The 15413-nt window shown below is 35.5% G+C and overlaps 1 long non-coding RNA gene across 3 annotated transcripts in view; it reads right to left on the bottom strand.

Moving 5' to 3' along the window:
- LOC129050576 (uncharacterized) overlaps positions 1–11721 on the bottom strand; it is a 45648-nt gene extending 33927 nt beyond the window's left edge. For 2 of the 3 annotated variants that reach the window (XR_008514248.1, XR_008514247.1), the window contains exon 1: positions 11021–11704. This is a non-coding gene — a long non-coding RNA (uncharacterized LOC129050576). Of the gene's footprint in view, positions 1–11020 lie in introns of all 3 variants that reach the window. The other variant, XR_008514250.1, reaches the window with a different exon arrangement.
- Between the last annotated feature and the right edge of the window lie 3692 nt (positions 11722–15413).

Raw genomic sequence — 15413 nt, 5'->3', positions numbered from 1 at the left:
ATTAAAAAGTCAGAAAACAACAGATACTGGCGAAGTCGTAGAGAAAAAGGAATGCTTTTACAATCTCCATGGGAGTATAAATTAGTTCAACCGTTGTGGAAGACAGACCAGAGTTTTCTCAAATACCTAGAGGCCGAAATACCATTTGACCCATTAATAAGCATATACCCAAAGGAATATAAATCATTCACTTATAAAGACACATGCACACGTATGTTCATTGCCCCACTATTCACAATAGCAAGGACATGGAATCAACGCAAATGACCATCAATGATAGACTGGATAAAGAAAATGTGGTGTATATACATCATGGAATCCTATGCAGCCATAAAAATAAACAAGATCATGTCTTTTGATCTGCATGGATGGCACAAACTAATGCAGGAACAGAAAAGCGAATACTGCATGTTCTCATTTATAAGTGGGAGCTGAATGATGAGAACACATAGACACATGGTGGGGAAGAACACACACTGAGGCCTATTGCAGTTGGGGGTGAGGGGAGAGAGCATCAGGAAGAATAGCTAATGGATGCTGGGCTTAATACCTAGATGATGGGTTGATCTGTGCAGCAAACCACCATGGCACAAGTTTACCTATGTAACAAACCTGCACATCCTACACATGTACCATTGAACTTAAATAAAAGTTGAAGTAAAAAAAAAAAAAGATAGTTCCTTCAGTGGGTGGGGGAGGAGGCAGAGTGTGTGCACACACATAAAAGATTACCCCTTATTATGAATTCTGTAGCAGTTTTCTTAGATAAATAACACATTTTTCTTTCTTTCACCGTTAGCTACCCAAATAAACAGGTAACTAGATTTCCACTTTCAATCATGAAGGATTATTAGAATCCAGAATTAATCTCCTGCCATAAACAATTATAAAATTAAAAAATATATAGAAAACAAACACTATTTTCATATGTTGGACAATATAGGTAGTGCAGGGCTATGACGGCAGAGAGAGAATGGACACGATATGGTAAACTTTGTAATTGTTCACATTTTCTACCTTGAGGCAATTACCAGACAGCAGCATAGGGCAAGCGGTGAGAGTGATCTGGAAGAGCCTAGTCAAATAGCTCAGATTTCAGAGAGGCAGAAGTGGCTAAAATTTCCACAGACATAGAATATGCAGAGAAAACGTTATAGAAATTTATATCGGGGTGACTTTAAGTCTGTGGCTGAATATCCATCTGTACATACGTAAGGAGAAATCCCATGATGCCAAGCTAGGGAAAACTTCTAGGAAAGGAGAAATTGTAGAAAACTGTAGATGAAAAAATCTAGAGCTCACATAAGGCCTGGAATCATTCAAGCTTCCAGTAGCTAGAGTAAAAGTCCTGTTAGAAAAAATGTTGAACACACTCAAAAGTGTTTTTACCTATTCTCTTACTCAACAATCCAATCAGCACAGAAGACACTGTGACCAAATGTGTGGGGGTTTACCCCACACACCAAGCGGCAGACACCAACTGGGTTTCCTCTAATTCAATTAAAATCTGACAATATCTTCCCGGGAAAAATGTCAGATCCCACAAGGTGAAGGCTGAATCCTGCAAGACTGTCCCTACCTTCAGATACCAGTCACAACTTTGGCCTCCAGAACTTCTGACTGACCAGCTTCAAGTTGGGGTTCCCACAACTCCCTCTTTGGATCCCATTAATTTGCTACAGTGGCTCACAGAACTCAGGGAAACACATTTACCAGCTTATTATAAGGTATATTACAAAGGACACAGATGAAGAGATGCATGGGATGAGGTACAGGGGAAGGTGTACAGAGCTTCCTTGTCCCCCCCAGACGCACCACCTTCCAGCAACCTCCACATGTTCAGCTGTCCTGAAGCTCTCAAACTCTGTCTTCTTGGGCTGTATATGGAGACTTCACTGGACAGGCATGATTGAACGATGGACAACCACGTCACAATGCAATTGGACAGAAAGGGCATGATCTAAAGTCTGCAAGGGCTTGCTGTTCAGACTCTTCTTGGTCTCTCTGTGCAGCATTCCTTCCTCCAGGGTACAGGGCACAGCCCCCCTGAGGGTTTATGACCCACAATCAGGTTAGAGTCCTGCTTTGGGCAGTGAAAGGAGGACAGGAGGAGATGAGAGACTGAGAGAGAGAGAGATTCTGTTTACTGTAACAGGGGCTATGGGAGTTATGAGCCAGAAACCATGGTTGAACATCCCAGTGAACAAAAAGAGTATTCATTAAAAACTGCATAAGGGCTAGGCATTAAAACTGCGGCTAAAGTAAAGGTAACTCCTGTTACTTTTAACCTAAAGGGGCTTTAAATCAAGCCTCAAAATCATCAAACTGATAATGAGTTAACCTCACTGTCTCCCAGAGCAAAGTCCAGTACTCTGCAGGAAAACAACAAAATCTTAACATTCAGAAATGGAAAATTTAAAATAACTGGATAAAGAGGTGTGAAAAATGTCACCAATAACCAGAAAAAAGGCAATTAAAACACACTTAAACATGACATAGATGATGAAATTTATAAATAACAAGGCATATTAAAACAGTTTACTTAAATATGCTATATATGCTCAAGGATATAAGAAAAATTAAAATAATAAGAGAAATAGAAGATACAAAAGAGAACATACTAGAACTCCAAGAAATATAAAAATAAAATTTCTGAAATAAAAACATCACAGAATAAAATTAAAAGCAGATTAGACACTGCATAAGTAAAGATCAGTGAACTGGAAGGCATAGTAATAGCACTTTCCAAAATGAAATGTAGAAAAGGAAAAAAAGAAGGTTGGAAAAAATGACCAGAGCCTCAATGACATGTGGGAAAATATCAGATTTAATGCATGCATAATGAAGTCCTTATAAGAGAGAAGGGAGAACAGGAAAGAAGAAAAAAAAGAAAATCATAGCCAATATTTATCCAAATTTGATGGAAATGGTAAACCCACACATCAAATATGCTGAATGAATCCTAAGTAGAATTAACATAAAGAAAATCACACATGGCTAATTGTAATCAAATTGCCAAAATCCAGTGATAAAGAAGAAAAATTTTAAAGGAGCTAGAAATAAAAGACATTGTTTCAGTTCAACAAGGAATGATTGCAGATTCATATCAGAAATATGCATTTTAAAAGACAATCAAATGGCAATCTTTTAAAGAACTTAAGTGGGAGTGGGGGTTGTGATACCCCCCTAAATATTTTTAATTAATTAAAATTTAATTTAAAAAACATATTTTTAGAGACAGCGTCTTGCTCTGTTACCCAGGCTGGAATGCAGTGCCACAATCATGGCTCACTGCAGCCTCAACCACCTGGGTTCAAGTGATCCTCCTGCCTCAGTCTCCCAAGTAACTGGGACCATAGGTGCATGCCACCATGCCTGCCTAAATTTTTTTTATTTTTTGTAGAGATGGGGTCTCACTATGTTGCCCAGGCTGGTCTTGAACTTGACCTCAATTGATCTTCCTGCCTCATCCTCCCAAAGTGTCAGGATTAGAGGTGTGAGCCACCATGCCCAGCGCCCCCTAGAATTCTATATCCAGCAAAAAGTCTTTCAAAAATGAAGGCAAACAGAAACTAAGGCAAACCTGCAGCACAAGAAATGTTAAAGGAAGTTCTTGCAAAAGGAAAATGACACTAAAAAGAAACTTGTATCTACAGACAAGACAAAGAAGACTGTAAGTGGTAACGCTGTGGGAAAATATTAAAATATATGCTTTATTCATTGTTTAATTTTTTTAAACACATGGCCCACCTTCTTCATTGTCTCACATATGTATGTGTAGCATATTGCTTATTCTTCTTGGCCTTTTACAGTGGCCTGCATCATGCCCAGAGCCCCTAGTTGCCAATGTCTTAGGAGCCCCTGTAATATCATCTCCTGGAAGCCCAAGGGTTGCCCTTTCATGTGAATTGATGGTTGCTGCCAGAATACATTTTGTGGAAAAGAATGGGAATCTTGTGACTCATCATCTAATAGCTTACTTGCCTTCATTAAAAATGAAAACATGCAATAAGAAGAAATATTTTTGGTCTGAAAATGCTTTTTTGGAAAAAAAAGAAAAAATATATAAGTGCTCAAAGTAAAAACAGTAGCAATAGTAATGTATTCTGGAGTTTATAGCCTATGAAAATTTAAAATTAACGGCAATATTGTTCTAAAAAGTAGAATGGACTTAAAGTATAATGTTATAAGATTTATATTTTATAAAGAAGTTTTATAATATTATTTGAAGGCAGACTATAAAATTATGTTTTATATTGTAGACCGTACAGTAATTACTAATAGAGACATATAAATAATACATTGATAGTGGACATAAAATGTAATTATAAAAATTGCTTGCTCCAAAGGAAGGAAAAAATAAAGGAAGATGGCACAAAACAAATGCTGGAGATGAAAAATAAGCAACAACATGGTAGGTTTAATTCTACCTCATAGATAATCACAATAATTTTAAATGTTCAAAATGCATCAAAAGGCAGAAAATATCATATTAGATGAAAAGACAAGATTCAACTACATGCTATCTACAAGAAATTCACTTTAAATATAAAGAAATAAAAATTCACTTTAAATATAAATCTAAATAGATTATAAGCAACTATCTACAAGAAATTCACTTTAAATATAAAAATGTAGATTAAGAGTAATGGGAAAAGTTATATAATGCAAACATTAATAGAAGGAACCTGGTGTTGCTCTTAATATGAGACAAGAGAGTCTTCATAACAAGAAATACTGCAAGGAACAGAGAGAGAAGCTGGTAATGTTAGTGAGGTCAATTCATCAAGAAGATATAAAAATAAAAAAGAGCATGATCTAGTAACATAATTTCAAAACACATGAAGTAAAAGATGCAAACACAGAAGAAGTAGTTAAAAACCATAATTATGTTAAAACCAAAATTATATTTTGAGATGTCAGTACTTCATATTCTAAACAGGTTGATAGAACAAGAAGGCAGAGAAATCAATAGAAACACACAAGACCTAAAAAACGCCAAGAATCAACTTGGCCTAATTGACACAGAGAACATCCTTTCCAACATCTGACAAATATACTTTCTTTTCAAATGCACATGGAATAGTCACCAGTAGACACCATGTGCTTATCCACAAAACAAGTTTCAATATACTTAAAAGGAACAAAATAATTCAAAGTACGTTCTCTGACAATATGCAATTAAATTGAGCAATAAAACAGAACATTATCTATGAAAAGGTCCAAAATACATATTTGAAATTAAATAACACACATCTTAATAGGAAATCACAAGTCAAATTAGAAAATATTTTAAATGAATGAAAATGAAAACATGACATAATATAATTTGTGAGTGCAAAGCTATAGACGAAAGCAATAATCTAATCTTCTACAAAAAGAAGCTATAAAAATAAGAGCAAATTGAACTCAAATAGAAAGAAAAATATAAAACAAATAACAGCAGAAACCAGTGAAACAAAATGAAATAGATAAAATCAATAAAAAACCTGGTTCTTTAAAAAGAGTAATTAAATTATAAACCACTAGTTAGACTGATCAATAAGAGAGAGAGAGAATACAAGTAAATTACCAATATCAGAAATGAAATAGAGAACATCACTAGACATCCTACAGACATTATAAGGGTGATAAGGAAATATGAACAATTTTATGACTACTAAAATAACTTAGATGAAATGTCATGTGCCCATCCTCAATAAATTATGTCAAGGTCATGAAGTATTTTGATTGGCTTAAGTATCTTTGCATGTTTACCTCTGTCACCAGAGGTTCAAATTTGCCCAAAACACACAATCAATGAGAGAGAGTCCTGAGTAGGCAAAGAAAATATATGCTTATCTTATCACAATGGTACATGTTTAACCTTACTATTTCATCTTTGGTATTTGTTCCACTGGGTCATCCCTGTATTGAAGCTGATTTTCCTGTATCTAAAGGCCATATCCTCTCAATCTAGGGAGGATATAAAAACTTAGCTAATGAGGCTGTGCACAGTGGCTCACACCTCTAATCCCAGCACTTTGGGAGGCCGAGGTGGGTAGATCACCTGAGGTCAGGAGTTCGAGACCAGCCTGGCCAACATGGTGAAACCTCATCTCTACTAAAAATACAAAAAAAAAAAAAAAAAAAAAAATAGCCAGACTTGGTGGTGGGCACCTGTAATCCCAGCTGCTTGGGAGGCTGAGGCAGGAGAATCACTTGAACCTGGGAGGCAGAGGTTGCAGTGAGTGGAGACCATGCCATTGCACTACAGCCTAGGCAACAAGAACTAAACTCCATCTCAAAAAAAAAAAAAATAGCTAATGAAATGCCATACCTAGTTCATACTCTATAACCTTTCTCTTTTTGTTAGCCTGAATTATTTAACATCTTCCACGTTCTTGATACACAAATTGGTAAGCAGTGAAAGTTAAAAACCTGCAAGTTCAGCTCTACTCCAACCAAGACCTAGGCTAAATCTTTAACTTTGTTTGTAGAAAGTTAATAAGTTATTATGTTTTAGCACAAAGTCCCTATAACTGTTTGTTTTTATGTTGGGTCTAGTTTCCCCTTCCTTGAGCATTTGTTGTTTTTTTTTGTTCTTGACATCATGGTCCAATCCTGCACTCAAGTTCCTGTAGACCAGAACAATGGCTCTAGTGAGGTCTCTCTAGGACAACTATTCTCAACGCTGACCTCTGCAGTTGGGCCCTACACTGTAAGACTTGACTCCTCCAAAGCCAGATTATGGACTCATAGTCACAGAGCTTTGCTCTCCTGCTGAGGTGTTCTGAGACATCTCTGTCTCATTCTCAGTCTGATTATACATCACCACAGTATAACTAAAGCTTCTACCTAAAGGATCTTGGAATTATTAAATGGCTTACCTTCCTGAAAATATTATTTCTGAAATAAGTTGGATTAGGATATAAGGCATATGAAGTATCTCTTCTATATAGTACAATCTGGACAATTTTTAAAAAAATTTGTCATTCATTAAAACTACCTAAAAATGTCTTAAAGCAAACAGATATTACCATATTAATACATAAATATGCTCAGCTTTGGCTGTATGAGTAACCTACAAAAATTTATTTAATTCCCATCTAACTCTGTAAAGTAAATACTAAAATATTCTTCTTATAAATGTGGAAAATAAGTAACTTGCACAAATCCACAAATGTGGAAAATAAGTAACTTGCACAAATTCAAACCCAAGTTTGTGGCATCACTAGTCTCATGGACTCACTGGTTATCATAAAAACGATATAAAGTGCATGCAGACAAATTTTTTTAAAATCCACCATAAAAATTGAACTTGATTTACCAAATGAAGATTATTACCAGTCTCATAGATTCATTAGTTATGTGTTGTAAACCTCATCACACTACACAATGCCATGTGAATGCAAAGATCTGATCAAATCATGTCAGTAGAGTTGCTCCTTAACTTACAATGGGGTTATGCCTCAGTAAATCCATTGTAAATTGAAAATATGTATTTAATGCACCTAACCTACTGAACATCATAGCTTAGCCCAGTCTACCTTAAATGGGCTGAGAACACTTACATTAGCCTACAATCGGGCAAAATCATCTAACACAAAGCCTATTTTGTAATAAAGTGTTAAGTATCTCATGTAATTTATTGAATACTGTACTGAAAGTGAAAAACAGAATGGTTTTATTGGTACTTGGAGTATGGTTTCTACTGAGTATGTAAGGCCTTTGTACAATTGTAAAGTAAAAAAAAAAGAAAAGTAAGTCAAACCATCCTAAGCGGGGAACTGTTTATGTTAGGATTTTGCCCCAAAAAGGAAAAATGATGCTGCCTGCAAATATCAGTTGGGTCTGCCACAGTTCAAACATGTCTCATTATTAATACCTAAAATTTCCCTGGATTCATAGCATTATAGGAAATAAAAAGATTCATTCATAAAACAGTACCACTTCATGGACTGAATTACATAGAATTTACTGACAGTTAAATTAAGCTTAAATATAACACATACAACACATAATTAATAAGTAGTTACAATTATATTGAGCTTTGCATCCCTAGACCCATGCTTAGCATAGAGTAAGCATTCGATAAATTTCATGAATGATCAAAACACTGAATGCATAAGGAAATAATATGCTGTGGTATTAAAACCAACTTCATATCATAGGACATTGTCTTGAAGGCTGTAGGCAAAGTAGGAGGGCTGTGTTGTCTTCCAGCTCTGCTTCACAGTCTCTTCTGATTCTAGTTGTGAGGCTGTATTCTTTTTGACCTACTTCTCTATTTCAGTTTTTTATACTGTTCCATGCTGAACATTCTGTTATAATTTTTTTTTTTTTTTTGAGAGACTCTCACTCTGTCACCCAGGCTGGAGTGCAATGGCGTGGTGTCAGCCTACTGCAACCTCAGCCTCCCAGGTTCAAGTGATTCTCCTGCCTCAGCCTCCTGAGTAGCTGGAACTACAGGTGCAAGCCACCACACCCGGGCTAATTTTTATATTTTTAGTAGAGACGAGGTTTCACTATATTAGCCAGGCTAGTCTCGAACTCCTGACCTTGTGATCCACCCACTTTGGCCTCCCAAAGTGCTGGGGTTTCAGACATGAGCCACTGTGCCCAGCCTTCAATTTTTAATATAATCAGTTTAGAGAGCTTTCTCTGAGATTGCCTAAACTTAGCTCATACATTCAGGCTCACTGCTTTAACACCTGGATATAAACCTGTATCATCCATTTCAGTATGAACTTGAGAAAGTCAAAGACAACATGGTGACAAACACTCTCTCTTTGTCCAACCTCTAGCATGGCTTCTCACAGCTCAAGGTAGTGCCTCTAGCGTGATGTCACCAGTCCCCTTAACATGCCTGCTTGAAAAAGCTCAATGCTGGCCAAAGAATTTACTGTTTGTTCCAGCAGAAATCTGACTATAGGTCCCTGATCTCTTTTTCTTAGGAACCCTTCCTTCTACTTGAGAAAACTTGCACTTGTAAAACATTTGTCCCTTTGAGATGCATCTTCTGCAACCCAAAAATGTCATTCTCAAGAACCTGAAAGTTCTTTCGAAATGTCATCGTCAAGAATGCTAAAGCTCTGTCTTCCAGGCTATGTGAGAGTGCAGGAGCCTAACTTTGATAAACACCAGTTAACAAATACACAGATGACCTTATCACATTGACCCACCTTCCCTGCCTCAGTGTCCTTCAGTACTTTTCCTTTAGCCCACCCCAGCAAACAAACACATTTTGTTTCAACAAAACTGAGCTCAGTCAATACCAAAGTATTTCTCTCCAATTGCAGTAGTCTGAATAAAATCTGCCTTGCTGCCTTTAATGGACATTGGACTCTGTTTCTCTTTAACAGTGACCAAATTTCCTTATCTCATAGATAACCTTGCCTTCTACTTCACCAAGAATATTAAAATTATCAGTGGTGATCTTCCTCAGCTGTCTGATTTGCAACCAACATGCTTATCTACAGTGACACACACTTTTTCCTTCTTTCCTCTGATTTCAGAGGTCGTGTCTCTCCTGCTCCAGGAAACACATTTACATATGCTCGGGATTCACTTCTTTTCCCTTCAGCTGGGACCTTCCCTTATCAGTTCTCCTTTTTATATGTCACATCTCCTTTAAACTGGCTGCTTCTCAGCCAATCAACATGCTCAGTCTCTTCTGTTCTGAAAAGATTTTAAACGCCATCTGATTTCTCTTGTTATTCCATGAATCTTCAATGAGTTGTCTCTACTTTTCAATGCCCACTTCTTAATATTCACTTAATTCTCACTTCACTGAAACAGAGCCTCTCAACAAATCTCACGGACTTCCTCTCACTAGTGACTTCCTAAATCCTGACCTCAAGGGAAACTTTTTAGTATCTAAATTATCAGGCCTCTGTGCTGACCTGGGATGTGCCGGCCATTAACATGTTTCTTACATGTATCTTTTACTCCTTTGACTTTGTTCTGCACACATGGCCTTCATTTTCAGTCTTCTTCATGGGCTCTTTTTTCTCCACATATACAACATAGTATCCTCTTCAGACCTCTAGCCTTGGTCCTTTTCTCACCCACTGGTCCCTCCTTGAACAGCATTACTAATCTCATGATTAATTGCTTATGAAAAAATACATAAAACACACAAACCAAAAAAAAGAGCCACCGTAAAGTGTGATATATGTATATATATTTGAGATAGGATTTCACTCTGCTGCCCAGGTTAGAGTGCAGTGGCACGCTCACAGCTCACTGCAACTTCTGCCTCCTGGGCTCAAGCAGTCCTCCCACAAGCAATCCTCCCACCTCAGCCTCCTGAGTCACTAGGACTACAAGCATGAGCCACCATGCCTGGATAATTTCTGTGTTTTTTTTCTTGGTAGAGACAGAGTTTTGCCATGTTGCCCAGGCTGGTTTCAAACTCCTGGACTCAAGCAATCTGCCTGCTTTGGCCTCCCAAAATGTTGGGATCACAGGCCTAAGCCACTGCAAAAGTGAATTATATTTACCAAACAGGTGACCCAATTCATTGTTCAGAAATAGAAATATTAATATGGGAAAATAAATATTTGAATGAGAAACATCTAAAGGGCAAGTGACTTCAAAGTCAGAGATGGCTGGCTTTTGACCATTCTAGTTGTGAGTAAAATTCTAGTTATTTAGCAAAATTTCTCTGTTCTTTATTTTAATTTTTAAATTACAAAGAACTTTTTATTATCTTTTAATTTTTAAATTATATATATATAACTTAAAATTATATATATATAAGCACAAGAATGATCCTGGTGTTCAAAATTTCTTCAGTTTCAAGTAATGGAAACCCAGCTCAAATTAGCTTAAGCAATAAATCAGCTACAATAATTTGAGGAAAGTTAAGGAGCAGATGTCAGGCACTTCTGGGTGCAAGTTGTCAAACTATACAATTTCTATCTCTCTCTCAGCTCAGCTTCTCTGTGTGTCAACTTCATTTTCAGGTTTAATATCTCCAAACATAACAAAGATGCCTATCAATTTAGAGTTATATCCTACCACCTAAGCAACATACCTGAAAGATAATGTAACTTTCTCCATGTATTCAACGAAAGTCTCAAGAAGGGTTCAGTGGCCTGGCTTGAATTAATCCAAGTCCATCCTGACCATTTATTATGCTCAGAAGAATGCAGAACTTTAATCGGCCAATTCTGAGTCACAAACTCAGCCAATGATCTTAGGAAATTGTCAGCCCTATCTGAACATCATGAATTGAGAATAGTGGAGATAATTTCCCCAAAGGTAAATCAGAATGGTAGTGGCCAGAAAATGTATCTACAAAGATACTTTATATCTGTAAAGTTTTCTTTTATCTTTTCAACAACAGAAATTATTTATACTTTATGAATGAAAAAAGTAAAAGTCAGAGGAATTAAATTCAGTCACATAGTAAAAGACAGTATTGGATTTTCATTTCCCCCTCTTAAGACTAATATTCTTTCCACTATGTGATGCTTCCCATTCTCCTGCTCAATGCTAGTAAGAGATTCTGCACTTTTCAGTGTCAAAGAAAAGCATTTTACTGAAAGCTTCAATTTATGCAAATACAAGTCATAGTTTGATGTTCTTACTCATGTTCAGAATATTTAAAAAGACATCAACATCTTAATGGATAACTCTCCACCCTTACTCTTGCTTTAACATATAAAGATCTTCCCCAAAGTGGTCCAGAAATTCTTCCTATCCAGCTAAAGCGAGAGTCTACAGTTAAGAACTAGTAACCTCCTGTGCAAAATCTGATGTCATAACATCACCATGGCAACAGTAACTGAAGAGAGAAGAGGCAAATTTTGTCCTGAAAATTAATCAGCTGCAGTGACAATCTTATTTACTTTCTCTGGCAAGTAGTGCAAACCCACATAAGACCCCTGACAATCTTCCAGTCCTCATTTTCAGTTAAAAAATAAAAATACAACTACAGATCTATGTTAAAACATTTTTTTCCAAACAGGAATCATAAACCTTCTATTCCTCAGCTTTCTTCTGGGAAGCTCTTTGTCACATATGCCATAATTTCTTCAAAATTTCATGCAGTAGGTAGCAATTTTTTCATATACTTATTCTCAACTAAAATATCTTATTTTTTTACTAACTTCTTTAATGTCTATTAGTTGCCAGCAGATTTGTGCTTAATAAAGATTATGTCTTGAGAAGAGGATGTTCAATAAAGGTGCAGAATAAGATAATCCACACAATATATATTTTAGAGAAGAAAAAAATGTGTATTTTTTTAGCCTTGCTTTTGGTTGAAGCTTTCAAGATATAATTGGAAGGAACAGGAGTTTATTTCACTGGGAGATGGCCAAGGTAGGGGGGAAAGCAGAGACTCTGGAGTCAAATAAACTGGTATTAAATCCTAGCTCCACCAATTGGTAGTTGTAAAATGGTCAAGTCTCTTGATATGTTTTAATCTCAGTTTTTTGATATAAAATAGGGATCTGTAATTCCCCAATTTTCTAAGGTCCTTGGAAACATTAGAGATAATGTATATGAATTGCATGGCACACAGTAGGTGGTCAAAAAGGCAAATGAAAGCAAACCATTTCTGTTTGTGAGACCATCCACACATTGGTTTCACCAACACCAGAGCTCCTAGACTTGGACTTCTCACTCACTTCTGATAGCTTTGAGCCAGACTAACCCTCTGAATTTGGCACTTACTGTTACTACACTAGAATTGCAATACTTTAGGATGATGTACCCATGCTATGCCTCATACTTCTCATACATTCCGTGATTACTCCTATGTGAGCAGAGCAATATGAGGCCATGGCATACATGCTATGCCTCATACTTATACTTGCTCTGCTCACATATGAGTAATCATGGTATCCTGCTTATTTACATCTGTTTCTTTTTGTCCTTCCATCCCAAACTTGAAGGCTCACATTGATACTTCCTCAGTGCCTTTATTCATAGTCAAAATGGGACCCAGGATGCTAATAGAAGAGGCATGCAAACATTATTAGAACCTGTACATCAAGGCAAAAGGAGATGGTGTTAACCATTTGCTGCTTACTACGGTCTTGAACCCTGTCCTCAGGCTTCACCTCAGGTGCTTAACACTTTGCCTCATGACTGCTCAAGTCTTGCAGGCCTCTGTTCTAGGTCTTTCTCCTTGTTTTTTTTCATGCCCCTTCCTATTATGACTCTAGTTTTGCTTGGCTAGATAAAGATCTCAGTCTTATGGCTTTCTAGAGAATATTGACAAACTCCATTGCAAGCGCTCAGTAAATTACTGAGTTTAGCACATTAATCTCTATTTAACGGAGCTAAAACTCTAATAAAAGGCAATTATTAGACATTTAGAATAAGAAGAAAATTTCTCAGGCATATAGTGCAGTCTTCAAGCCATTTTCTCATAGCTAAAATACTGAACATGGATTCTTCTTCCTATTAGTATTCTTTCATTGTAGGAAACAATTCTTTATGCTTAATAATAAATAATATTATCAACTGCTAATTCTATATAGTATTGAAGGAATTGGAATCTTAGCAGAGACACCTAAGTGTAAAGTTGGAGAACCTGCTCTTTCATCCTGTTCATCTTGTTATAAGTAAAGAATCACTGGAAATGTTAGCAGTTTTTAGAAACCTAGAGATATGCGTCTTAATTGGGGCATGGGAAGAACAGTAAAAAATAGGATAGAATAAAATACTTGCCAGCAATAACATGTAAAATGAGAGACTGGTGATAAGAGTTCAGTCTTCCAAAAACCTCTTACAAAGATATTAATACGAGACATTATTAAATTACATATACATATCAAAATTTAATTGGCAACCTTCAAAAAACCAAAATAGTATATATAACTTCCAAACAGAGCAACAATAATCAATCCAATGAAGGCAAGATAGGAGGGGAGAAAGCAGAAGGGGGAAAAAAATGGAAAACACCATATAAGATGTTAGAAATAAGTCTAACTACCCACAGTAAGCATAATAAATGTAGGTGAACTAAAATAACAGGTTAAAAAACAGAGATTGTCGCAGTACATAAACAAAACTCATATGCTGTTTATAGGAGTCAATGTTAAAATATAAAGATATTGAAAGATTGAAAAGAAAATGATGAAAATTAGTAAAGCTACATTCTATTTAAAAAATTATCTTTAAGACCAAAAGCATTCTTGTAAAGAGTGACACTAAATAGTATAATGAAACAATTCTAAAACTATCTTAAATGCATTACAAAATTAAATAATAAATAATATTATCAATTGCTAATTCTACTTAGTGTTGAAGGAATTGGAATCTTAGCAGAGACACCTAACTGTGAAGTTGGAGAAGCTGCTATTTCATCCTGTTCATCTTGTTATAAGTAAAGAATCACTGGAAATGTTAGCAGTTTTTAGAAACCTAGAGATATGAGTCCTAATTGGAGGATGGGAAGAACAGTAAAAAATAGTAAACATGTTGCTGGGAGACAGATTTCTCACAGCAGAAGAAACACACACACACATCTGCCCATATATACATGCATATACACATTTTACACATGTTTTAGAAATCATGTAAAAAAGGGAGAAACACATATATACAATATTTGGAATCAGAAAAGCTCATAGCTAAAGATAAAGTAGCTAAAGATAAAGCTTTAGCTAAAGCTAAAGAAAATTTGGACAAATTTTCAATTTCCTATGAAAGTATCAAATATTACTTAATACAAATTAAATATCTGAATATACCTTAACCAGAAGTTGAATAAATAAATTTTAACCAACTCTCTCTCCTCCATAAACTTCTAAGACTTTAGGACTTACTGGTAATTTGTGCTAAATGTTTACATGTTTTAACAAGCTCCTCCAGAGAACAGAAAATGAGAAAATCTTCACTAAATTGTTTTATAAGGATAAAAAAATTAGAGAACAAAAACTTATAGGTCAATTTCTCTTATAAAATAGTACATATATCCTAAATAAAATGTTGTCAATCCAAATTAAAAGATATATAAATATAGTTCATTATAATCAAGTTGAATGTATATTAGAGATGTTAAAAATCAATTAGTATAATTTTCCACATTAAGTTTGAAGAAGAAAACCATTTAGCTGTCTCAACAGATGAGTTAAAGCATTCAATAAAATTAAACATCTATTCATAGGAAAAGTTAAATCTAGAAGGGAGCACATTTAACCTGATAAAAAAAAGCTATAAAAATCTATGGTAAGCACCATAAATATTGATGGAAAAAACATTTTTAAAATCTATACGCTACAAGTATGCTAGCAAATGTTCTGGTTCAAGTAAGCCTTCTAAAAAATATAAAGGAATGAATGAATGAGTGAGTGGCATGAAAGATTTGTGATATTTTATGGAGAAAATTAAAAAGTTTGTAAAGTATTAAGGGAGACATAAATGATGGATAAATACATCATATTTATAGGCAAACATTAAAGATATTGATC

This window comes from Pongo abelii, chromosome 16 (assembly GCF_028885655.2).
Source record: "Pongo abelii isolate AG06213 chromosome 16, NHGRI_mPonAbe1-v2.0_pri, whole genome shotgun sequence".
NCBI classification, from domain to species: domain Eukaryota; kingdom Metazoa; phylum Chordata; class Mammalia; order Primates; family Hominidae; genus Pongo; species Pongo abelii.
Note: the sequence above shows the minus strand (reverse complement) of the source record. Positions and strands in the feature narration are given on the sequence as shown.